This window comes from Amblyomma americanum, chromosome 7 (genome assembly GCF_052857255.1).
Source record: "Amblyomma americanum isolate KBUSLIRL-KWMA chromosome 7, ASM5285725v1, whole genome shotgun sequence".
Classification (NCBI taxonomy): Eukaryota; Metazoa; Arthropoda; class Arachnida; order Ixodida; family Ixodidae; genus Amblyomma; species Amblyomma americanum.
Window position 1 is genome coordinate 20939877 of NC_135503.1, and position 23132 is coordinate 20963008.

The 23132-nt window shown below is 50.9% G+C and overlaps 1 protein-coding gene across 6 annotated transcripts in view; it reads left to right on the top strand.

Moving 5' to 3' along the window:
• The window catches only part of PMCA (plasma membrane calcium-transporting ATPase 3), a 289652-nt gene that overhangs the window by 125583 nt on the left and 140937 nt on the right, over positions 1–23132 (top strand). Inside the window, exon 1 of one of the 6 annotated variants that reach the window (XM_077631440.1) lies at positions 21078–21533. The exons of 4 other annotated variants lie outside the window; for them this stretch is intronic. The gene's annotated coding sequence lies outside the window, so the exon portion shown is untranslated. Of the gene's footprint in view, positions 1–21077; positions 21534–23132 lie in introns of those variants that run through there. One more of the 6 variants, XM_077631432.1, reaches the window with a different exon arrangement.

Below are 23132 nucleotides of genomic sequence, written 5' to 3' on the forward strand. Positions count from 1 at the left end.
GACGCGCGGACGTCGGCGATGCCGGCGGCTGCTGCGCTTGGAACTGTCTTTCTCTTCGACCCTAACTCGGTTCACACTCGATTAGGCGCCCGCTCTCCTCATTATCTGCGCGCCGCTTTCTTCGTCCCTCGCCTTCCGCTTTTTCTCCGTCTTTTATGTTTTTTTCGTTTGTGTTACGGGGCGCCCAGCGAACCTGTCAGCTCGATTCTCGGACCGGCGTTGCTTCGATTGAGATCGCAGGCTGGTCGTCGACAAGTCCCGGTGCTTGCTTCGCGCTTTGCCGTTGTGGACTGCGCGCATGCGCGTTATACTACGGTCGCGCGTTAATATGGAGCCGTCAGGAATAGCTCGAATATTATTGTTTCATGGAGATACGTTGATTATTCATGCGTGGGTCAACGGATGATTAATTGCACAAAGAGAGAGAGAGAGAGAGAGCCGTATTTTGTTCGCAGTGAGTGTTATGGAAACTCGAAAAAAAAACCAGTCACAAAAGACAATGGACAAGAGAAGGAGTGTTCACGCCACAACGACTGGACTGTCAACTGAGATTTATTAGGCAAAATCATAGTCCCAGCAAGGCCAGCAGAGCATGCGCAACAGCCGCGTCACAACTCACAGCGCATAGGGCACACCAGATACACATCTACCGTGACCGGCCTAAAAAAGCGAATTCCTTCTCGAGTAAGCGCACTTGGCAATGCAATCTTGGCCTGACAAACTGATATCGTATGCCTCCAAGGTTCTCGCTCTTGCTTTCCCTTTCCTCTACCAAGAATCACTACATTGCTTAACAGTGGATAACACCCACATTCATTGCAATGGCGAGGCAAGTTGGCACCGTCATCAGACCCCAGGGAGGAATGGTGCTCACGCAGCCGGTCATTAATACATCGACCTGTTTGGCCTATGTATACTCTTTCGTATGTGAGGGGCAACCTGTACACGACCTGAGCGACACACGCCGTGAAGCGGTTCTCGTGCTGCGCTGTGCAAACGTGGTTCCTTTCCCTACCTCCAGAAATGCGCGAGCACACACCCGAAAGCTTGCAAGGGGCAGAAAACACCACACCAACTCCCTGCTTGGCCGCAACTTTTTAGATGCTGTGGCTCACTTTATGCACGTACGGCATGACCTCAAGTTCCTTGCGTTCAGTTGCTCCACCATCAGCCCGCTTCGTTCGTGTTATGGAGTCTAAGGCATGGTGCTAGAGGAGGGTTAACGTGGCGAGAAAAAGAAAAGAAGCTGCAAGAAAGAAAAAAAGACCAGTTGTGCAAGATCCACTCGTCTACTTGTGCCTTCGAAGTAAGGCAAACAGCAATCAAGTGATGGACTCAAAGGCGTGACGAGGACGCTGTGGTGCAGGCAAGCTACGAATTTTCGTCAAGCGTACCGACGTGGTTGTATACTTGTCCTGGAATAGCTTCTGGCACAGACTCTGTTAGCCAAGAGTTTGTTTTTAGAGCTGACGTGCCGGATGCATAATAATAATAATAATTAATAATAATTGTTTTTTGGGGGGGAAAGGAAATGGCGCACTATCTGTCTCATATATCGTTGGACACCCGAACCGCGCCGTAAGGGAAGGGATAAAGGAGGGAGTGAAAGAAGAAAGGAAGAGAGAGGTGCCGTGGTGGAGGGCTCCGGAATAATTTCGACCACCTGGGGATCTTTAACGTGCACTGACATCGCACAGCACACGGGCGCCTTAGCGTTTTCCTCCGATGCATACCACCGAATGCGTTTTCGAAATTGAGATCGCCTCCTGATTTCTGCAGCAGTTTTATCAGCCCCTTTAGCAGCGCAGCGATTCAGAAAGCGCCGAACCGCAGAAAAGAAGATGTCGGGATATTCTTACGAGTATAGATGTGCAGTATCCCCCTACCTGACTCAGTTTTCGTCCCAGATCCTGGGAACAAAACAAAATCAGGGAAATTTTGCCCCCCCCCCCCCCTTCCTCCCTCGTAAGTCCGACCAGCGTAACGCGCTATTATATTTTTCATGTCTGGTCGGTGACGTCATTTAAAGCGTAATTTATGACGCCGTTGAAGTAATTAATATACGCGAAAAGTTCATGGAACCTAAATACGACAGACCCGTTGAACAGAGCGTGTAGACGACGCATACAAAGCTCAACAGGAAATGGGCACTCAAACTGAACTGACCTAAAACGATGGCAGGGCGGGGGGGGGGGGGGGGGGACTTTTTCTTTTGCCTTTTTTTAGGCTTAACTTCGCAGAAGAAAAAAAGAGTTCTTTATGCATCTGTCCATGTTCCCCCTTGGAGCCCACTAATGATTCCATTCGCAGCCTGATTATCCAAACTGATAAACCAAACGCAGTCCTCCGGAGAAGGCTATTTATTCTCCTTGCGACACTAGTCGAGTCGGATCGAAAACGAAAAGAACACCGGCAAACAAGCGCGCAAAGTAAAGAAGGAAAACGCGCGACACATTCGTCCAGCAGGGGCTCCCCAAGTTGCCGAGAATCTTTTTTTTTTTTCCTTTTACCGTTGTCTTTTATTCATTTGTTTCTTTATGTCGCTCGCAGATGGTCAGCGGGCGAACATTACAGCGCAGCCGGGTAAACATAACCGCCCGGACTGACTCCTTCCTTCTTTTTTTAGGGGGGGGGGGGGGGGGGGGGGGAGTGCGCCTTTAATCGACCCCTTTCTTTCCCCTCCCGTTCTTTGCCCGCCTTCTCTCTTCATTTTTTTCTTTCTTTTGCCTCTTCTTCCTTGCCACGCACACTGCGGAGGAAATGATTGTGTTTTTGAAGTGGCCACATCTCTGCCCGCCGCGGTGGCTCACTGTTTAGGGCGCTAGGCTACTGATCCGGAGTTCCTGGGTTCGAACCCGACCGCGGCGGCCGCGTTTTGGTGGAGGCAAAACGCTAAGGCACCCGTTTACTGTGAGATATCAGTGCACGTTAAAGATCCCAGGTGGTCAAAATTATTCCGGAGCCCTCCACTACGGCACCTCTTTCTTCTTTCACTCCCTCCTTTATCCCTTCCCTTACGGCGCGGTTCAGGTGTCCAACGATATATGAGACAGATACTGCGCCATTTCGTTTCCCCAAAAAACCATTATTATTATTAAGCTGCGACATCTCACTGACTCACTTCTCACTGAGCAGTTTTCAGCCGTGCCTGCATGGGCGCTTCTATTACGACGTGCTGTCAGCCGTCGTCCGGCGACATCTTTACGTCGGTGAATTACGGTACCTGTAGAACATATCTCTGGCTCGTGCCGACTGATTTTTAAAGACGTCCAGCTCTTGTTGTAAAACAGCGCGAACTGTAACGGACAAGGACAAGAAGGACATAGGTCCGTCGTAGTTCGCGCTGTTTTACAAGAATGCATCTGTACCAGCTCGCCCAACTGAACGTTCTGCTTATCCAGTTCTTGTCCTGCCTTCCGTGCTTTTCTTTCGTTTCCTCAAGATACTTTCCGGTTTGCGCTGCGTCCCGGTCACCTTTTCACCGTCTGTGAAATTCGAGCGTCGCTACATGTCCGGTTCCTTCCACGGGAGTACAGGAGCGCGCATTCTCGGGTACGTAAGCCAAGGAGTAGACAACGAACGTAAAGCGAGCGTACGGTTCACCCGATGTGCCTCTAACAGATTCCGCAATTTCGGCAGCGAAGAGATAAGAATAAAAGGTTTAAGAGACAGAGAAACACCATCGTTGAGAATAAGTAGGTTATGGGTTGTCAAAAGATGGGTGGGTGTAATTTGAAGAATGAACAGTAGTTGGGGACTCTGGAAGGGTACGCGAAATATCCATGCAAGTCTATACAAGCAAAGCTGAGCTGCAATTTCGTACCCCTGTTTGTTTATCCACCGCGAAACCGCAAGTATTGCTTTTCAGTCCTAAGAAACCGCATCCTCATATATTTTAGCAGCAGAGTCCGGTAGATTATATATATACAGAAAGGAAAAGATAAATCGAAAGGCAGCTATAGCGTATGCTTTTAAAGCAGTTCACCACGTGCTCGTTGGCGGTTGTCCAGTTGCTTCAAGTGTCACCGCTGTGTGCTCTCTTCTTATTCCTCTTTGCTTTCAGTCTGTTTTCATGTACTTGTTGATGTTTGCTTATTACAATACCATTTTTGTGTGCTTCGCCACCCCCTCCCCCCACCCACTTACTCACCCACCCCCCTCCCCCACACTCAGACACCCCCCCCCCCCCCACACACACACACACGCACGCGCTGGCTTTTTTTTTTTTACCATGACTGAGGGAGGAGGGGGGGGGGGGGCAGTTTCCGGCGACCTTTCTTCTCAGCCCCATGTATCGAGTATTTCTACAGGGCCGGGCCGAGCGGCACACGCGGTTGTACCGTCGTCCTCAGCGTGACAACGTAGAGCACGAATGTTTTCTCTCGTTTGCTCGTTTGTTCCCTTCCGTTCCTCACCCGTTGTCGTGAGCGCCGAGCCCGCGGCCTTCGGGGCCCAGGCTGGGCGTGTCCGCAACTCCGTCAGCGAGAAGAAGCAGCAGCACGCGAACGGGGTCAGCAGCAACGAAAGCGACCGAAGCGGCACCTCGCTGTCGCCCCCCCCCCTCCCTTCTTCCCCACCCACCTCCTCTGCGAACTGGCTGAAACGGCAGCACAAGCACTAGCGCGTAATTACTGTAATGAAGCGTTAACCGGGCCCTCACTCACTCCCCGCCCCCTCTTCCCCACCACTGGCCGCTTTTGTAGCGATAGTCCCCGCTTCTTTCAACCCACCAGGCTCACAGGCTCACTTCGCTGTTCTCTTTCTCCTGCCGTCCTTTAATGTCCGGACCCTTGGGTGGAAGGGGAGTTAAAAATGATGCGCAACGCCAATATTAAGGTACATCTGCCGTCATAACTTTATGGAACGCGATTTCGGTGATTAAATTTAATTTCTATGGGAGCAGAGATCATCTGGAGATTTAATGTTGCACTCATGAGTCACACACTAAAGAAAGGATGTGTCCTAGTTTGTTCATAGTGACCAAAAGCAAAGCAAGAGACTATGAAGTGAGCACACAGAATTAGGCATACGGAATGCACTTTTTTTTTCCGCCTAAGCGTTATAAGTGCCATTAGGCGAAAAATGCCGGCGTGTGTCTCTGCGTGGCTGCCGAGTGTAGCCTCCAGCGCGTGTTTCGAGCCGAGCGCGACCAGCGCCCCCCGACGACAGGCGAGAGGTCAGCGCCAGCGAAGCGACTGCGAAGAAAGGAAAAGTGATCGCGCGTCACCGGTTCATCCAGTACAACGCGCCGAGTTAGACGATATGTGTACAACGCAACAAATTCGAAATCATAACTAGCAACGAGCCATAAAGCCAGCCAGAGTAAAGCGATGCGTAAATGGAGCAAATTAAAAGCATAAAATCATTAGCGAGCCATAGAAGCCAGCCAAGGTAAAGCGAAAAATATGGGCGCGACGATCAGGCAATGGAAAGGCAAAGAAAGAAAAATCTTCAAATGGAAAATAATCAAATAGAAAAGCATCACCCTAAATCGCGTTCTCCTTACGCAGTTCATCGTATTGGCCCAACTGAGAGTCTGTATTCCTCTTCCTTGGCTGCGTGCAAAAACGACAGTGAAAGCAATTTTCTTTTTCTGCCAGTATCGCGTTCCATAATCTTCGGATTGGATATTTACTACATCCGACATCCCGCCATGTTTGGAGATCGGGTTTCCGATCGCTGTAAATTCCACCCTTTCTGTTTTCTTTTTTTTTTTCTAATTTCTTAAAATTCTGGTATAGACAGTGCCCTTTTTCGTCTTTGGATTGTTTTAAACGAGGACGTAGATTGATTTACTTACAAGATAGTAAACAGTCGCCGGCGTAGTACGTCGTGTTCTAAATCCCCCCGCATTCACCTCAAGGTCATCGGCAGCCCGATCTGGATATGTGAATGAGGAAGAGGGCGCTGTTGATAATGAGCCAGCTCTGGTCATGCAATTCTTTTGTACAAGCTTTGCTACTTCTTGTACGGCCCCAGCTTTATTTTTAGTTGCGATGTTCTCGCGCCTGAACTAAGTAAACATTATATATACATGCCGCCGTTGCACCAACTATTATGCGTTATGAAGTGAAGTTCAAATGACAAGCACCTCACGATGAAGGGCAATTCGTAACAATAGCAGGAACTCTACGCCGAATTGGCTCCTCTTTGTCTTGATGTCGCGCAAAATTTAAGCAAAAAATTAAAGAGCAGGTGCGTAACGCGGAAAGTTAAAGGGAACAAAAGCTACAAGGTAGACGATGGTGTGTGCAATCGTCAAACGAGTGCGTGAACAAGTATCACTTGCCCGAATCCAAAAAAAGCCAAAAGATGTCTGAGTTTCGGCCGCCTGACCTTTCTTTGCAAAGCGATCCTCGCTAGTTTTTAAAACCGCTTAGTCGTTTTCTTGCACCGGTGCGAAACAGTTCGAGCTCCCGCCTCTTGTCAGCACCACTTACGATAAATTAAAACATAAAGAAGAAGTAAATAGAGAGCTACGTCGCCTCGCGCGTCGCCGCCGACCACGATTGAGTGAGTCTCCGCTTTTCCGTTGTTATAGTTCCCAATTTCGGCTCACTTCGGTCGGTCGTTGACTGTATCTATTTTTCGCCACATCCTTTGCGGGAACAGGCCGATAACGGCATTGGAGTCGTGCGGAAGGAACTTATATACAGCCTCTAGCAGCGGAGGTAATGATGCGTCACAGTCTGGGTCCGCGTTGCATTTTTTTTTTAGTCAGTTTTTGTGCCCCTAGTATATCTCGCACGCTTGACAAAATCGCTGCAAGCTCAACTTTGAGTTCGTGAGAAAGCGAAAGCGGTTGCGGCATCCAGGACAGTTTTGAGTTGTTTCATTAGTTTGCCGCTCGGCTCGCGAGGTCGCTCAAGCTTTGTGTGGCACCTGAATAACGGATTGAACGCAACTGGCAGCGGCGGGTGCATTAAGGTCTCTAAAACAACCCCTCCAGGCAGATTCCGTTGAGTCGCTTCTCACTATCAGATACTTAGGTTGTGGAGGCAGCCACATATGTTGTGCCCTTGGAAAGAAATTGCCGCAGGTGACTAGTATTTTTGTTCTTTGTTCTTTTTTCCGCTTTGAGCAATCAGAGCACTGGGCGGAACCAGGACTACCTCTTTTAAAAAAGAACGATGATAAAGACTAGTGCGCCACTGACGCATAGCTGGCAGATAGGTCCGTGCATTTTGCGCGGTAGGACGCGTACGTCCTTGCAGCTTGCAGCATGAGTGAGAGGAGAGGCAATTAAGAGTTCAATGACATAAGCGTCGCTGGAAATGTGTCATATTTCAGCACCTGTGTGACACAGTGTACGCTGTTTTCCGACTTTGTTATCAGTGCTTCTGCACCGAAACATTACTTTTTTTTTTGCATTCAGAGCTTCCAGCCTGTTGGCTACCAGAGTGTGGATGAGACTATGGTACACAACAATACAGGGCCTTCGCTCCCTGTCTTTCTTCATGGTGATCAGAGCTTGGGCACATACACCCTGGATAAGCAGTTACCGTATGGTCGTCGCCGTTGTTGTTATGGGCAGCACATGAAGCCTGGTGCAGTACAATTTTCAAGCCTGCCTTTCTGCTTCTCACATTGTTTCGGGTTCTCGTGGCCGACTCCAGCCTTCCGCTTCTCGTTCCGAATATTCTGTATACCGTTGTGAAAACTTTTTTTTTTTCAGGAAGGTGGGGATACATATCTTGGGGTCTTTCATTTGAGTCAAAGATACTGTCGCGAGTTTGGCCTGAGGGGCTATTAGCTAAATATTGTGCGCTGTGATAAAAAGAAACAAAAGAGGAAACAGACCGAGAGCAGAAAACGGCTAGCCGCAACAAAATGTGATGTGATACACCTCAAGCATTAAGGAGCTTATCTGACTTGTTGACTTTGGGGAGGCTGTATGTTTTTTTCTTGTTTCCTGTGTAGCGTTCAGAAGCGTCTTTTTCGTTGCTTTGCAACTTATTTTTATAATTATTTAATTAATTTTTTACTTTATTTATTTCTTTGTCGCGAGGAAGTACAAACTGCCCTCAATGACGCGTATTTTTTGTGCGAAGCGTCTCAGCTAGTAATAAAGAAAAAAAAACATTGTAAAACTTAACTAGTGCGGCAAAACTAAAGCACGGCCAGAAATGCGAAAGGGAATAGTGGAATTAAGTCAAGTAAAAACCGGCAAGGCCGATGGCGTTGCGTCACAGAGTGGTCGAGCATCTTATCTGTGCGCGAGTCTGGCCCGGTTTCACTGCACAGACGACTTCCATTACTAGCACCTTTCTTCTTAACTACTTTTTCGTCTTGTCACGAAGGCTACTGCGCCAGAACGAGATGAAATCCCGGCTTCGAATGCGCGGGCATCGTGAGAGATTCGCGGTTGCGGAAAGTGAACACAAAGACCGAAGGACACCGGGGGAAGAAAAGAACAAAAAAATTGGCACGAGAAGCGCGAGTCGTGACCGGTTCAACGGCGACGCTCGTCATTCATTCTTGGTTGGGGTGAATGAATGCACGGAGGTGAGACGTTATGCAAATGGAGTCACGAAGCCAGAAGAGAGTTCGTTAGCGTGGAGAGTAACGGTGAGAGAGTTGGCACAGCAGTATTCAAAGCTGTTGCTCTGCTCCCGGAGCAATCAACCCCGCCGGCGCGCGCAGACTCTCAGGACAAAGAAGCAACAATGCTGGCGTGTCGCCATGTTCAGCAGAGGGTGCTGTTAAAAACCCAGTGGGGTGCGACAACGTTCCCCCCGGACTTGTGGAAAAAAAAGAAGCCGATGGGAGGGAGGGGGGGGGGGGGATGGGTTGGAGGGTTTAGCATGCATTGGACACTCGGTTGCAAAATCAAGGGCATTATTTTGCCCTGTCGTTTTAAGAATGGAGTGATTATAGCTAGATTAAGTCGACTAACACCCAACTAAGACCTCCCGAAGCTTCGCCCAGGAACGGCCCTTGCAATCGTCAGATAACAAAACAGAGGAAGCCATATTGAGGTACTTGGGCTATAGGAACAAACTGTCGACTTCTTAGATACCAGACTGGCATTTCTGGACGAGTAAGTTGTCACGGGCATTGCGTTTCTCGGGGCGAGAAAGGGGTTGCTGGTGATTACGGTCGCGCATTGGATGTGCACTGTGCGTGCCCATCGCTGGTGTGATTTCTCGCCGTCTCATGCGTAATTATTACCGTTGTCTTTGAGGTGGACTGTAATTATTTTTATTTTGTGTGTGTGTCGAATTGTGTCCTGTGGTGAAAGAGGGGACTGCTCAAGGAAAAAAGAAAGATAGGTGCACAATCTTGTCCCTTGTCGAAATGGTCGTTGCGGCAGACCATTGCCGTGAACACTCTAAACACGAATACACCTATATAGGCGTAAAAAGGGAGTACGCTGTCCTCTAGCGAGCTCCATTTTATAAAAGTTAAGACGCTAGAGGAGAGCTTACTCCCGATTTTACTCCTTTCTGTTTAGAGTGAAGGAATGTTCACGCTACACTTGTAATTGGCAGCTCTGTAGCGCCGTGGGGCGCGAAGCCGGTCTGTTTGCACCTGGCTGTCGCAATCTCCGCGTCTTACACTCTAGGGTTCACATTGCTTCCAGAGCCACATAGTCGCTCGAAAAACGTCTTGGCGCGACGAGGAACGCCTCGCCCGTTCTTACTGTTCTGGGGATGGGGAGGGGGAAAAGCGAGAGAGTGCTCACGACGGAGCTGCTGGAGGAGTGAGAGGGGGAAGTAGGAGGGGAGGGGGCTACCGCCGCCGTGTTGGCCGGGCCTGCTCAGCCGGCCGGGCCTCCTGCGGCCGTTGCTATATTTACCCAACAAAAGGCGTGCACGCCGGAGGAGTCTTGCAGCCGGGTTGCGGTCGCCTCCTCAACGCGAGGGGGGAAGAGGATGGAGAGGGCGCGGGCTGTCCTCACGGAAACGAGAGGATGGGGATGATGGAGGAAGGGAGGCGGAGGAGCAGCAGCGCGACGTCCTGTCTGCACGATGACGTTACCGCTTTCCTCCTCCTCCTCCTCCTGTCTCCTCCTCTTCGCCGTTGAGTCAGGTCCTGCGCGGCGGAAAGGTTAAAGTTGAGCGCCGTGCCCCGTCTTTCCCGGGTCGACCGAAGGAGTGTTTTGGAAGAGCGCCGAAGAGGAGGGGGTGCTGTGCTTTGCCGGAGCGGCCGCCCGCTGCCAACGCGTGCGTGAAGTCCGCCGCCGCCGCCGCTCGGGCATCATCGATCAGGCCCGTCTGATCAGCGGCTTCGCCGCTGGTCGGTCTGCCTGAGTAGGAACGGCATTACGCATTAGAAGGCGGAAGAGGATTCAGAGATGTCGTATAAAGAGTTCACCTTCTGAGTCCGTCTGTTCCACACAGCTTACTAAACGCGAAACAGATTACATAGCGTAATCACACTTCTTTCAATGGACCTTCAAGACTAGTCGTTATGATTGCTGCAACCGTGTTACCGAGCAGATGTGCTACTGCGTTTTGAGTTGGAGGTTGTGATCTGTCACACTATAAAGCAGCTGCTCTCAAGAAAGGGCTGAAGCGAGTCTCCGTAGTTATAGCTTTTATAGTGAAATATGTTTATCGTCACAAAGTGCTCCGATCATACCCATCCGTACGCTGCCATGCTCCCTCCATCTTGTAGTCACCTTATACCTGTCACCTGCGTACGGTAGTCAGCTAGTAACACCCGTAAATCTGCTTGTCCTCCGTGCTATCCCTTTGTTCTCAGTAGCTGGCTTTCTTTACGCCCATCCGTGGATTTTGGTCGAAGTCAGTAATAAGGCAGTGTGGTCGGGCTCGCTTGCGGGTATAATATCTTTCGGGGGAAAAAAAAGAGCACAGTGACGTCATCGAATAACGGCCGGTAAGTGAGTCGACGCTGGCGGCTCTGAACGGTGCCGATGTATGTAAAGTTGTAAACCTGGGTCCGTGCTGTGTGCTCGATTTCTCTTCGCTACCGCCTACTTTTGCAAGAAATGTAGCAGAACACTGGGCCGAGCACGGGCAGCGAAGCAGTGCAAAGTAGCAGCGGAAACACTGTCCTGCCAGCCGCGGCTGCCGCTTGCTCTTCGCTGTCGACCTGGCGCAACGTCGAAGCAGAGTGCCCAGATAAATGATGAGCGAAAGCAGTGCGCATGCGCACGCACGCACGCGCGGTAGCGCGCAGACGCTCGCACAAAACACACTCACACACAGAGCAGGTCAAACACGCGCTCCCTGCGAGGGGGCAAACGCGGATAAAGGTTATAGTTGAGAGCAGCTTCCTTCGGTGACCGAGCGATGATGGCTTCTAAGCACGAAGGCGTCGGCCACGCCATGGTGAGGAGGGTGCCTATTCGCTGCGGTGGTGGTTGAGGGCTCTCCCCTCTGACTCTCCTCAGTCTCTGGTCGGGGAAGGAGCCGACCATCGACGCGCGCGCGCTAAATGTAGCCCAGAACGCTTCGTCGCGGTGTCTGAAAGAAAGCGCTCTGGAAAGCTGTCGAACTTAGCACATGCATGTGTGTGTGAGGCAGAGGGGGTGAGTGAGTTGAGGTGTGAAAAGTTTTGCGTAGGGGCGGGGCATTTTCGGCGTCTCGGTGGAAAAGAGTGCGTGCGAATGACATTTGAACTGGTCAGCTCCGCCTCGGTCGTTGCGCACGAGTTTCGCAAGATTCAGCTGCCTACTTGTACCGAGTGTGCGGTCGACAGTTTGGCATTGTTGGGGGAAGCCGTTCGAATTTTGAGTTAGTCGTGTACACGCCCGGGCCCATTCAAAAGTCTTTAGGCCACAGCGTTTCATGTAGTGGAATGAATGTTCCTTTAATTCTCCCTGTAGAACATTCAAAGAACAGGTCAATCAGCAAGTTGTCTCCAACGGGAAGAAACCTTCTCCTAGCATTTCAGGGCCCTGTGGGCTTTTATCATGCCGTCATGTCTCCATAATTCGGGTCAAAAGGAAAGCCTTTGGCCTGAAGACTTTTGACCAAGACTGTACTTCGCACTTTGTCCTCTGGATGTCTTCTATAATATTCACCTTTTCATGGCAACATTCTTTTTTGTGCCATATTTGGAACAATGCCTCTTTCCGGAAGCACAGGCATTTTTGCCTGGTCTGTGGAGTGGTGCCTTCATTACATGAGTTTGTAGCAATCTTAACCAGCTGTGTCGCACTTTGTATTGGCCGATGCCCCGTCTCTTTTTTCATTTACAATGAAAAAGACATATATGTGCAAAAATATAAATAAGCGTTGTTGTCGGAGGCTGGAAGCCCATTGCGTATCGGAGCCCAAGACTATAAGAATGCTAATAATTCCCAATAACGGCTTTGCGCTGAAAACGTGCAAAGCTGCCATGCAAAGTATTGCCGTTAAAATTAGCGCGGTTAGTTTAAGGTACTACCAAGCGCCTTTGAAATTCCATGAAAGGAAGGTGGAAAGTTGTATGACTTGGTTCACGTCCACTGCCTCTTGCGCAAAACTCTGCTGAAAACGAGCAGAGAAAAATACGTAATAATTTTGGGACTACAGTTAATAGATATTTGCTCAATTCCACATTGCTGCAAGCCTTCACCTCCGCTACCTAAACGTTCAGAAAACGAGCCTTCGTACAGCTCCTAGCTCGTACCTGAAAAAGCCTTCGTGCGTAAATATGTGACGGGTAAAGAGCGTTCTATATATAGCTGTCGTGAGCTGCATTTCTATCGTCGGTCGCTACGCTGACGACAGCGGTTACGTCAATGGTTCTACGTAGGCATATTTACCAGCTGCTGGTTCTGTCGCGATTAAGGCCGGGGCTTCGGGTACGCGGCCTACCGATTTAGCCGTCGTTTCACCGAAGCCGTATTCTTTCCTGTACCGCTGCTGACGGTGCTTGCGATTTTTTTTTTCGTCCACGCCACCTGCGTGCGCAGTTCTAGGTCGTCTAGTTAACGCGTTCCAAAGAGAACGAACTCAGCGCACAGAAACCAGTAAAGTAAAGCGACGCGCGAAATGAAGATGTATAGCCACTCTATTTACGTTGTCCTTTTAGTCTGCTGCTTGTATTGATGTATCTCCAGAATTGTTAATAGCTTGGTATAGGCTAGACTTATTCAAACCCTGAAAATCCAGAGCGCTTGTGGAAGGTATATGACATGCTTGATGAAAATATTTCTTTTCTTTGTGAATATCCGGGGCTCTCGGCGAGTTGAGAAAAACTAGAAGGAAATACGAACTGGCGTTGCACTATCTTCACGTATTTATTGTGCGAGGCACTATGTGTCAAGCTTTTAAACTCTTGCTAATCGTAAATTCCAACTCCAGATTCGGAGCACTACTACCGGATCGCCTTTTTCTTCTATTTTCGGAGCAAGGCTATTCCAATGGCAAATCAGGGTCGGGGATCGCTAGTTCCAGTGGCAAAATGGGAGCATGCAGTCACCGAGCCGAGATGACTCCGTGGAGTAGTCCGGACTACTCCGCTCTTTCTTGTTTTGTAGGGGCTGTATAGCGCAAGCACTTCATATCCTTCAAGACTGCTTTAGTGAAATAAAAAAAAAGCTTAATACAGCCCAGATTGCCGAACATCTCATGGTACCAGTTTGTGAGGAGTGTACACCGAAACAAAAGATAAGGGGCATTGAAGGCGAGGACTTGTTTACACCTTTCCTAGTAGCCCCACCCGCCAGCCGGAGTCCATTCGTAGCTTCCGCACAATCGTCGGCTCACTTTGGGACTCTCCGAGCCGTTTCTGTTCTCGTTCCTCGCCAGTTTGAACGGAGGCCAGCGAGCTCAACAACAAAGCGTCACTTTGTGACATGGCGCTGCCTTTTCGGAGGGGGCCCCTCCCTGCGTGCCGGCAAAACAAGCGCACGGCGCACATGCGGAACAACTGGCGCTTCCTGCCGACTAACGCGCGCCTAACGAGGAGACACCTACTTCCCTTTGGGCCCGGTTATTTTCTTTGGCCTGCGCCTTCGCGCCCAGCAAGGACCGCCTCAGACCTGAACTGAAGAAGGATGCCCCGGCTCCCGGCTTGCGGCCTGTTTTCGAAGCCCGGAGTGGTTAGGTATACGGAAAGAATGGAGGTCTCTTACTGGTTCCTTCTGAATGGGCTTTAGGGAGAGAATGGGCGGCGTACCGTTCATTCTTTTGGAATGCCCGGCGCGTGTATAGATGAAAGAACATGTTACCAGTTTAAAACGGAGCCGCTTTCCCTAGCGCGACAGAGAATGATACGCATATTAAGTCCCTTCCCTGCCTTCGCAGCAGCGCCATGCACTGACTTTTTTTTTTACCTATCAGAGAAAGTATAACTTTTTTAATGCAATAGCATTATCGTTGTGGTCACACCAGGGCCCCGCCAATGTCTAAGACGAAATTCACTGATTGGTCGAGAGAAGTCATGTGACCTTGTGACGTCATCACAACCCGCCTTGATGGACCATCGTGATTGGTCGAGAGATGTTACGCGACCTTGTTACATCATTACAGCCTGCGCACCAGATTGTGAGCAACATGGCCACCGTGACAGGTGGCAATTAAATCAATGATTGGTCGATAGTGGTCACGGGACGCTGTGACGCTATCAGAACCTGCGCACAGGGTTGTGAGCAACTTAGTTTCTAGATCGCAGCCTAGACGGAGAACCGAAATCAAAAGTCGGAAAAAATGTCATCTGTGTAAATGTCGATACGGTCACAGCATAGCGGATACCTCCTACTGCAACAAGCATTTCGAATATGGCGGTTGATGGACCGACAGTTGCAAAGAAACTGACGCACACACGCACAGAAGTTGCAACAGACGCTGCGACAGATGTGATATCTGACGCTATCGCATTCCACTCTTAAAGCGACTGAATCGTGGCCATGGTTTTTGTACTACCACTTGAAATAAATGTAGATAATATTTCATTCTTTTTCCTTTGCCCTCTCCCATTTAATCCACGTCCCTAAGACACAGTGGCCCGTTGCCAACTTGAACGGGCTTGCTAAAATCTGAGCTGTTGCACTACAGATCATCATCATCATAGTTGAGTTTCCCCTCTTCAGACTTCGCCAGTTGCAATCCCCTTCAGGTGGCGATGAGAGGAAACACCTTCTTGATGACCCGGTGGTTCTAGCTCGCAAACATTCACGTTACTCGAGGAAAGGAGAAGGCTAACTATTTATTTACAACATAAATGAAACAAGAAGAAACGAGCAACGAGAAAACTATTTACAACATAACTAAACCGTTGATCAGACGAATTCAGCCCTTGTTCAACCCAGAGCGCTTACTTTTAACCCCTCTGCCACCGCCCTTAGAGGGGACAGCAACCAGTAAGGTTACAAGCGACCCTCCTCACCAATCGGTGGTTAGGGAAAGGAAAATGAGGTTTCCGTCCACTAATCATAGATTGGGGAAGGAGTACTGATTAAACTTTTAAGAAAAGAGAGGTTGCAATCAAACACACAAACAGCACAAACGCGACTACATTACCCACGGCACCAAGTTCCTAACATTGTCATCTGCTTTCTCTGTCGCACACGTGCATGCGAGACAAACATATGCCGACGAGGCGATCACTCAAGTTGTTTACAGAAACAAAAAAGAGAGAAGAAGACAGTCGTTAAGGGAATATGGTCACTCTGCTCCTACTCAGCCGTATCTCCTGCATTCCCGAAGCCTCTGCCAACCCCTTGACGCCGCACACATGTCGACAGCTGTACCTGGTTAGGCTTCTTGAAGGACGGGTTATGCCCGTGACAGCGCGGGGAAAACAAGGACATCCGCTGCAAGAAGGGAAGCAGGGACGGGACGGGTCCCTTTGTTGGCGACGCGCTGATCACATTAAGACCACTTCCGACCCACTGGTGCGGCCTTCCTTGCGAAACACGTATACGAGACCTACTAGTTCGCGGAAAGGTCGGCGAACTCCACAATCATCATCTCTGTCTCTCTCGGTAAGATAGCATCCTCTCCTTTGCGTCCGTGGTTTGCAACCTACATAAAAGTGCGACCGACGCTCAAGCCAATCAAGGCGTTCCTTGGACCGAAGTTCTGGCTACACCTTCGGGCCAAGGATGGGGTCACAGACAGGCAGTGCAGTGAACGTCGTTATTTACACGTTCGCGGCTTTGCCGCCTTGCTGCTTCCTGGCACTTCGCACACGAGTTTCGTTTCATTCAGGAAAGCCGCGGTTATTTTCTCCGCGGCGATTTCTGCTGCTGCTTCTTCATACGCCCCTCGACGCCAGCGCAAGTGCGCGCGCCTTAGCGTTGACGTCCGTCGGTGGCGCGTTACTGCGCCTGGGCTCTTTTGCTTTTCCTCTCCTCTTCCCTCGCTCGCGGATTGCTAGCGGTAGTCAACGTCTAGGTGTCTGGCGCGACGAGGTCGTGATTTGCACCGACCAGACCGGTCGTGTGTTGCTCCCCCCCTCCCCATTTCCCTCCCTGCCTCCTTGCTTGCGGCTCGTCCCCGTTGCGCGCAAAACCCGTCCGCTGCGACGTGTCTGCACTGACTGCGCGAAAACTGTACAGCGTTACGGACGCTAAAGCGCCGGTGCCAGTCGATCACGTTATGAACGGGATTTCTTGGCGCCGCCTTTGTCTTGCTTAGCAGCGCGTGCTCATTACACGTTATTTTGTGTCGTCATGGTCGTCTCGTATCATCATTGTTTATATTTTTCTGTGGGGACACATTTTCGGGTTTTAGGAGATAGTTGTTTTATGTTCCCGTTGCGATGAGAAGTGTGAAAATACGTCTTTATTGGTCTGCTAAAACTGCAATTTCGAGCCAGTTACTTCTTATCTCTCCTGGTACCCGTCTCACAATTTGATCCGATTATATCGTTTCGTTAATCCTACGCTCTAAACTGAAAAAAAGCTGTCCTCTAGCGCATTTTCTTTTATAAAAGAGAGTACACGAAAGGACAGCTTACTCCCTTTCTGCTCTCATATAGGGGCATTCTTCTTTAGGGTGTAACAAACGCACCTGTGCCAAGATTTTAATCCATCTACACTCTAATCAGAAAGGAGTAAAAGGGAGTAAACTGTCGTCTAGTGCACACCCTTTTACAAATGGGTGCGCTAGGGGACAGCTTACTCCCTTCCTGCTCTCATATGGGTGTATTCGTGTTAGAATGTAGAGAGCTAGCGCGTGTATTTACTAGACCAACGTGCGATCTCCATTACACGGGATAATGCGTCTGTACGTCGTCTGCTTTCCCGGAGTTCAAGCGAGCAGACGACTTCGCGAAGGCTACCTGATGACGCAGCGTGCGTGGCGTTTCCCGCCCTATAGAAACGCTGCACAAGGACCCGTGGAAGCTCGCCGTTCGCTTTCTGCGGCTCGGCTCGGCTTGCACAGCGCTGCACTGTACTAGTGGGACAGGGCTATAAGTTGGCGAACTGCCCTCTCTCCGCTTCGGTGCTCCTCGTGCGCGGTGCCAAAACGCCCGTCGTCGTCGAAAAAAGGGGTGCAATACTTGGAACCCACTTCCTTGCCGGCTCGAAAACATTGCCGATGGGCAGCGCAAGCCAGTGCACGCGTGGACGCTGCTGCCCATTCAGCGGCGGCTTGGTCAAAGTGTTCCTGCCTTTGAAAAATAAGAAAGATAAAGCGAAGGGTGACTTTTGAGTCACCAGGAGAAGACGGGACTTGCGCTGCCGAGTCATAGGCAAGAAGGCGACGTGGACAAGTTGAGCCGAGCGCACGTAGGCGCTGGAAACAAAATGGGCGTTGTTGGACAGTCGCTCGACTTGCGCGAAGCCAACGTAAACGGCAAACGCTGTTCCTGCTGAGCTGGTCTTTGCATGACGTGGTAATCTCTCCTGTTTTGAACTAGTATGTGTTTACTAGTTGACGCTTTTATGTGCTGCAGTGAGCGTTCGTTTTTTTTTTTTTATAGAGCGTAGTATAGGTTTTGTTCTGAAAGTTGACTGCGAAACGTTTCAGAGGCGTTTGAATAATTTTGACATGCTCTGGTATTCTGGCGTTATGCTTGCCTTCTTGTCTTTTGTGTGGTCCTGAAGGTGATTCACGTTGTAAATAAACATGACATTATTGCACTGACTCATTAACTGTAAGTACCACATTGCGGTTTTAATTGAAGAGCACACAGACAGCGGTGGCCTGGTGGTTTGAGTATCTGCCTCGCATGCGGGTGCTGCGGGATTCGATCCTCAGTGCCGCCGGGTACCCAGCAGTGATACAATGGGTACAAACTTACCCTTGGCCTGATGATCAGCTTCTTTAGGGTGAAATGCTTGAGAAATAGGTTTCTAAATCCCACTTGTAGTGGACGAAATCACCTTGTGTCATGGCGCTCGTTAATCAAAGATGCTTTTGCGCCATAAAAGTCACTCGTGACCATCATCATTAAAAAGCACACATCGATGTAAAATCTCTTATATAAAATTCTTTCATTTAAGCTTTCGCAAATGAAATGACCTAAGATTTTTAATCTATATTATGTCAATGTTAGGTCATTCAATGAGTTGTGGACCCCGTACGGTATGACATGGAAAACTCGCGCGTTTGTGCCGCTCCTGAATTTCATTTCTTCCCTTAAGGTCTTGACATTATAATAATGTTAAAGTGAACTCCACTCTCTCAACGTCAGGCTGCTCTCGTTGATGACAGGTCTTTAGTTGCTGTTTACTAATGTGCAATATGAAGATGATTCCGGCCCTCTCCTGGCTCGTACAACATGCCACCGTGGCTACAGGCGAAACAACAGATGTCCTTGGATGTTTCAGTCATCTGTCACTGAAGACCGCCTCTTTTTTTTTTTTTCACCGACCACGGAAGCATTTTGTGTCGTGATTCATCTGCTTCGAGCCAAAACCACTTAATGGTATCGCCATCCCTCATCGCCTTCATTACGCTTGTTGTGCCCCTTGTGTCTCCTTTAAGTGGAGACAACCAACCGGAAGTCTTGTTGCATGCTCACTCTTTGCTTAGCCAAGCTGGATTGTTTCGCGCTGAGCACACACTCTCTCTCTCTTCATCTCTCTTGTATCCACGCTTCAGCCCTGTTGACCTCAGCAGTTCTCCGCTGACGAGGCTGGTGTCCAGATAAACGATGAAGACGAACGCTTGCGTCACTTCCTGTCTACGGGGGGGGGGGGGGGGGGGGGGGGGAGTCCTGGCGCGATCTTCCGGTGCAAAGGAACGCTTGCTCCTTGGTCTGCGAGGGAAAGGAGGTCGTTTTAGGGGGACAAAGGCGAGGGGTGGGAGGAGGCTTTGGGCGACCAGATTAATCGTCGCCCGTTGGGCCGGGGCTGGACCGCAGCCAGCTGACGGATGGCCGGTCCCCTCGCGGTCACGTCGTCTCCGATGGGACAGCGCCCGCTCCTAGACGAATTGTGCCGCCGCCAGTTTGCGCGCTGCCTCTGCCAGACTCGGCGAAATGGATGGGCCGTCGGCGTCCGTTTGGCTTAACGCGGGTCCCGCGAGCACCAGCGTCGGCTGAATAGCAGGCGAGTTGTCTCTCCGGTTCGCCCCTAACCGTCCACCGCTGCTGGCCCGCCGCTGGCGGTTTTTGCTACAGCGCTGACACACCGCGCAGCTGTGAGCTATGCGGGAACGGACTTGTATTGAGAGCTCAGAAAGCACTCGCGTTATTAATCGAGCCTCTGGAGTGGTTGTGAAGTTGGCTGAGCGGTTTTTGCCGTCGTTAGGTAAACGTTATATACGTACTCCTAGACGTACTCCTAGTCCTACTCAAGCGTAAACGTGAGCATTCGCTTGTGTTGTTGTGCTTTACTTTAAAGCACAGCATAGAGAAACACGCGCTGGCACCGGTTATTCACGAGTAACAAAAATACAGTTCATTGCTATTTAACGACCGGAAACTCGATCTGGTTTTCAGCTGAGACAAGTCCGCTCACCATGAACGGGACTCCTTCTACGGTGACGCATCGAGGAAGGGTTCGATGCCTTTTCCTTTCAAATTTTCATGTGCGGCCTGGGGCTGAGAAAGGAAGGAAACACCAAAAGGGGGGAGGCGATAGCAGCTGTCACTTTACGGTCGTACTGCATCAGTGACGTCGGGTGCGTCTTAAAAGCGGCTTTCACTTTAGGCGAGCTGCACATACGGTCGACCTTCCACTCCTTCAGGAGTTCATGCGCCTTGCCAACAAGCACACGTGTTCCGGAGCGGTGTGGCAGAGTCCAAGGGCTCGGGGCGATCCACGTCAGTGTCGTAAGCGTGTGCACATCGTTATGTACGCGCGTTAATTACGCACCTAGGGGCGTCACACTTGGGCATGCACATTAGCTCTGACAGGCGCACACTTGGGCATGCACATTAGCTCTGACAGGCGCATCGATGGGGTTGCGCAGGGTCTCACTTGGCACTTTCGGTGCCGCCGGAGCGAAGACACATGACGAAAGGCTCATTGTCTCCCATCACTCATCCGGCTGACTGCATACGGGCTCCGTTGCTGCACCCCACGCTTCGCCGCGCCACGCGCAGCCTTCGCACACTGGCTCCTAAAGCTTTCCGCCGGCAGCCACCATCGTGGTTATCCTTCGGGATCCTCCTGGCGTCGCCTCCTTTTTCGTCTTCTAACGCTGCCGCTCTCCTCGAAGGGTTGCGTCCAGGTCGTCCCCGCCATCATCGCAGCCGCTTATATACCTGCCGCCCATTCAGGTGAGGCGTCCCGGCCCAGCCGCGGCTAATGGCTCTCGCGCGGGTTCGCCCCCCCTCCATCCCGCTGCTGCATCTGCTTTAAAACTTGGCACGCTACCGGTTCGCGCAACACGCTGTCGCGACGGCCTCTTCTCATCTCCCGCCGGGGGTTGCTGCCTCCTCCTCCTCCTGCTCCTCCTCCTCCGAACGGCAGCAGCAGCCGCCTTCCACTGCAGCGCCCTGCCCGTTATTCGGCGCCCTCCCGCCTCCTCCTCTGTCCCGTCGCCCATTACTAACCTTGCCTTCCGCCTCTCTCGCCGTTGTAGCCCCCTCTTCCCCCGCCGCCAGCCATCCCCGGGCGGGCCCCGCCGCATCTTCTTTCTTGAAGCGCGTCTTGCTCCTTTTGCGCGGGCGCTCTGCCTCCTCCGCTGATCCGCGAGCTCCCTTCTGTCTGGGGGCCTGTTCTCGAAGGAGAAGACCCGCTCCTGGTGAGCTCCCCCCCCTGCCCCCTTCGGCAGACATTTCTGGCCGCCGGCAGTCGTCGGCGCCCCCTGTCGCCCGGTCTAACTCGCGGGTTTGCACGGAGGCCGCATCGCCCATCTTTTATAAACGGTGGCATCGCCTGCGTTTTTCTCGGCGTCCCTTCTGGTCTCGTGCAGCGCTTCTTTGTTCCCTTCTGCCCGCTTTGGACACCGCAACGACTTTGGGAGGACCTAGCCACTGCAGTCGTCTGGGACCTCTCAGGGAGGAGGGCTGAATCGGAGAAGACGGATAACGCGAGTGAAAGAGCGTCGTCCTAGCCTGTCTGTGGGATTGGATATCGCTCGATAGGGAGGAAAAGAAATCAGGTGGTGCTGGTAGTGCCGTTGTGACGAGGATGGTGGTGCGTGCGGCCCTTGTGAAGTCCGCCGCCGGTGTGTGAGTCTCCGGTTGTCCTAGGCGTCGTCCATGGCGGGTCGGGAAGAGGCCGAGCCAAGGTGAGCCGCGGCTCCAACCCCCAACGCTGCTACCGCAGCTGCCAGCGGTCGAGCGCGCGTAGGACCACGAGCAACGCTTCCGTAGATTTCGTTGGTCGCCGCGTTTTCCTGCCTTTCGCTGGTGTAAACATTTACAGAAATGCTTTTCCCAGTTTGTACAGGGACGACAGCTTGTTGACTTCACACTTCCGCTGGCACAGATTAACGACGACAAAGATATATGACGCAGGGTGACACGAGGAAGGACATGCATTCCCTCCGTTTATTTACTTGCCTTTCGTGAACTGAACTGACATCTGCATTTAAGTTCTTGTTCGTCTCGAAGAAACGCATAATCGCGTCGCTTCTTGAAACTTCACTGCGCCAGTTCTTTCTTTTTTTTCCCCCGCCGACATCACCGCCTTCTGTGCGCAGCCTGACCTTTTGGGGCGCAATATCTTAGCGCCTCGTATGTGTGCGAACAGCGATGGGAGAAGAACACGTAGAGAGAAGGAACGGGTGGGGGGGGGGGGGGGTGCAGTGTCGAGATAGAGTGCAGAGAAGTGAAAATGAAATGAAAGCCGACCGCAGCACAGGATCGACTCTGCGCACCGTGCTCAACCCGAGGCGCTAAAAGGCTTCCTTCCTTTGAAATCAGAGCGCGGGAGTGTATGTGCCGTCTCGGTCAGCGAATCAGTGGAGGAGGAGGAGGAGGGAAATGGCCCGAGAAGCCGTCGCGAATTTATTCGATTTTTATTTTCGGTCCCGACGGCGAATTTCCCTCGCGCGCCTTTTCGAGTCGAGTCTTTCTTTGTTATTCGCCTGTTTGTGCGTGTGTGTTCGTGCGTGTTTCGCTCGTGTCAATATTTTATTGCTCTCTTTCAGTTTCCCACTCCATTTCATGCCCGTGACGTTTACACCGCTTACTCCTTACCAGCGATAAAAAAAAAATCCAAAAATAGTTACGTGACCTGTTGTCATGAGCGGGAGTAGGTAGAAATCGTTATTTATCGTTCATTCTATCATAGTAGTAGCAGATTGGGAAGGAGTATTGTGATAAAGAACGCGGAATGTGTACGAGGATAGATAAAGATGGGGGGGGGGGGGGGGATATTATTCCGGTTGGACCCTGCACTGGGGAAGGGAATGAGGGGATTAAAAAGGGAAGGGAAGAAGGCAAGGTAACAGAAAACCCCAGGAAAACAACAGACGAGATAAACCAGAAGCAAAATATGCGAAGCCGACGTAAGGAAAGAAACTTATAAGATACGTTGTGGCAACATATGTTATATTGCGACACGGGTGCAGAGTTATGCGGTAAGATAAACTGGCGCCGATGAGACGAGCACGCTTAACCGAGGGGCGACTGTGCTAACAAAGCTCGCGGAGGATGTACCTGGGAAAGAGTTTCTCGAGTGTTCACTCACGCGTATAATCCCTTTACAGAGGAGCTTCGTACGAAGGTGCGAAAGAACTGCGCTTGAGACTACAGCCACTGTAAGTGAAGGATTACGTGCAGATACAGTTCATTCCTGAAGTAACTGCAAGAGATTTGCGCCCACCTGAAATCACCACGACATTCCTCAAATACGCGAGGCTTACGGTTGCAGCCGCTATGCG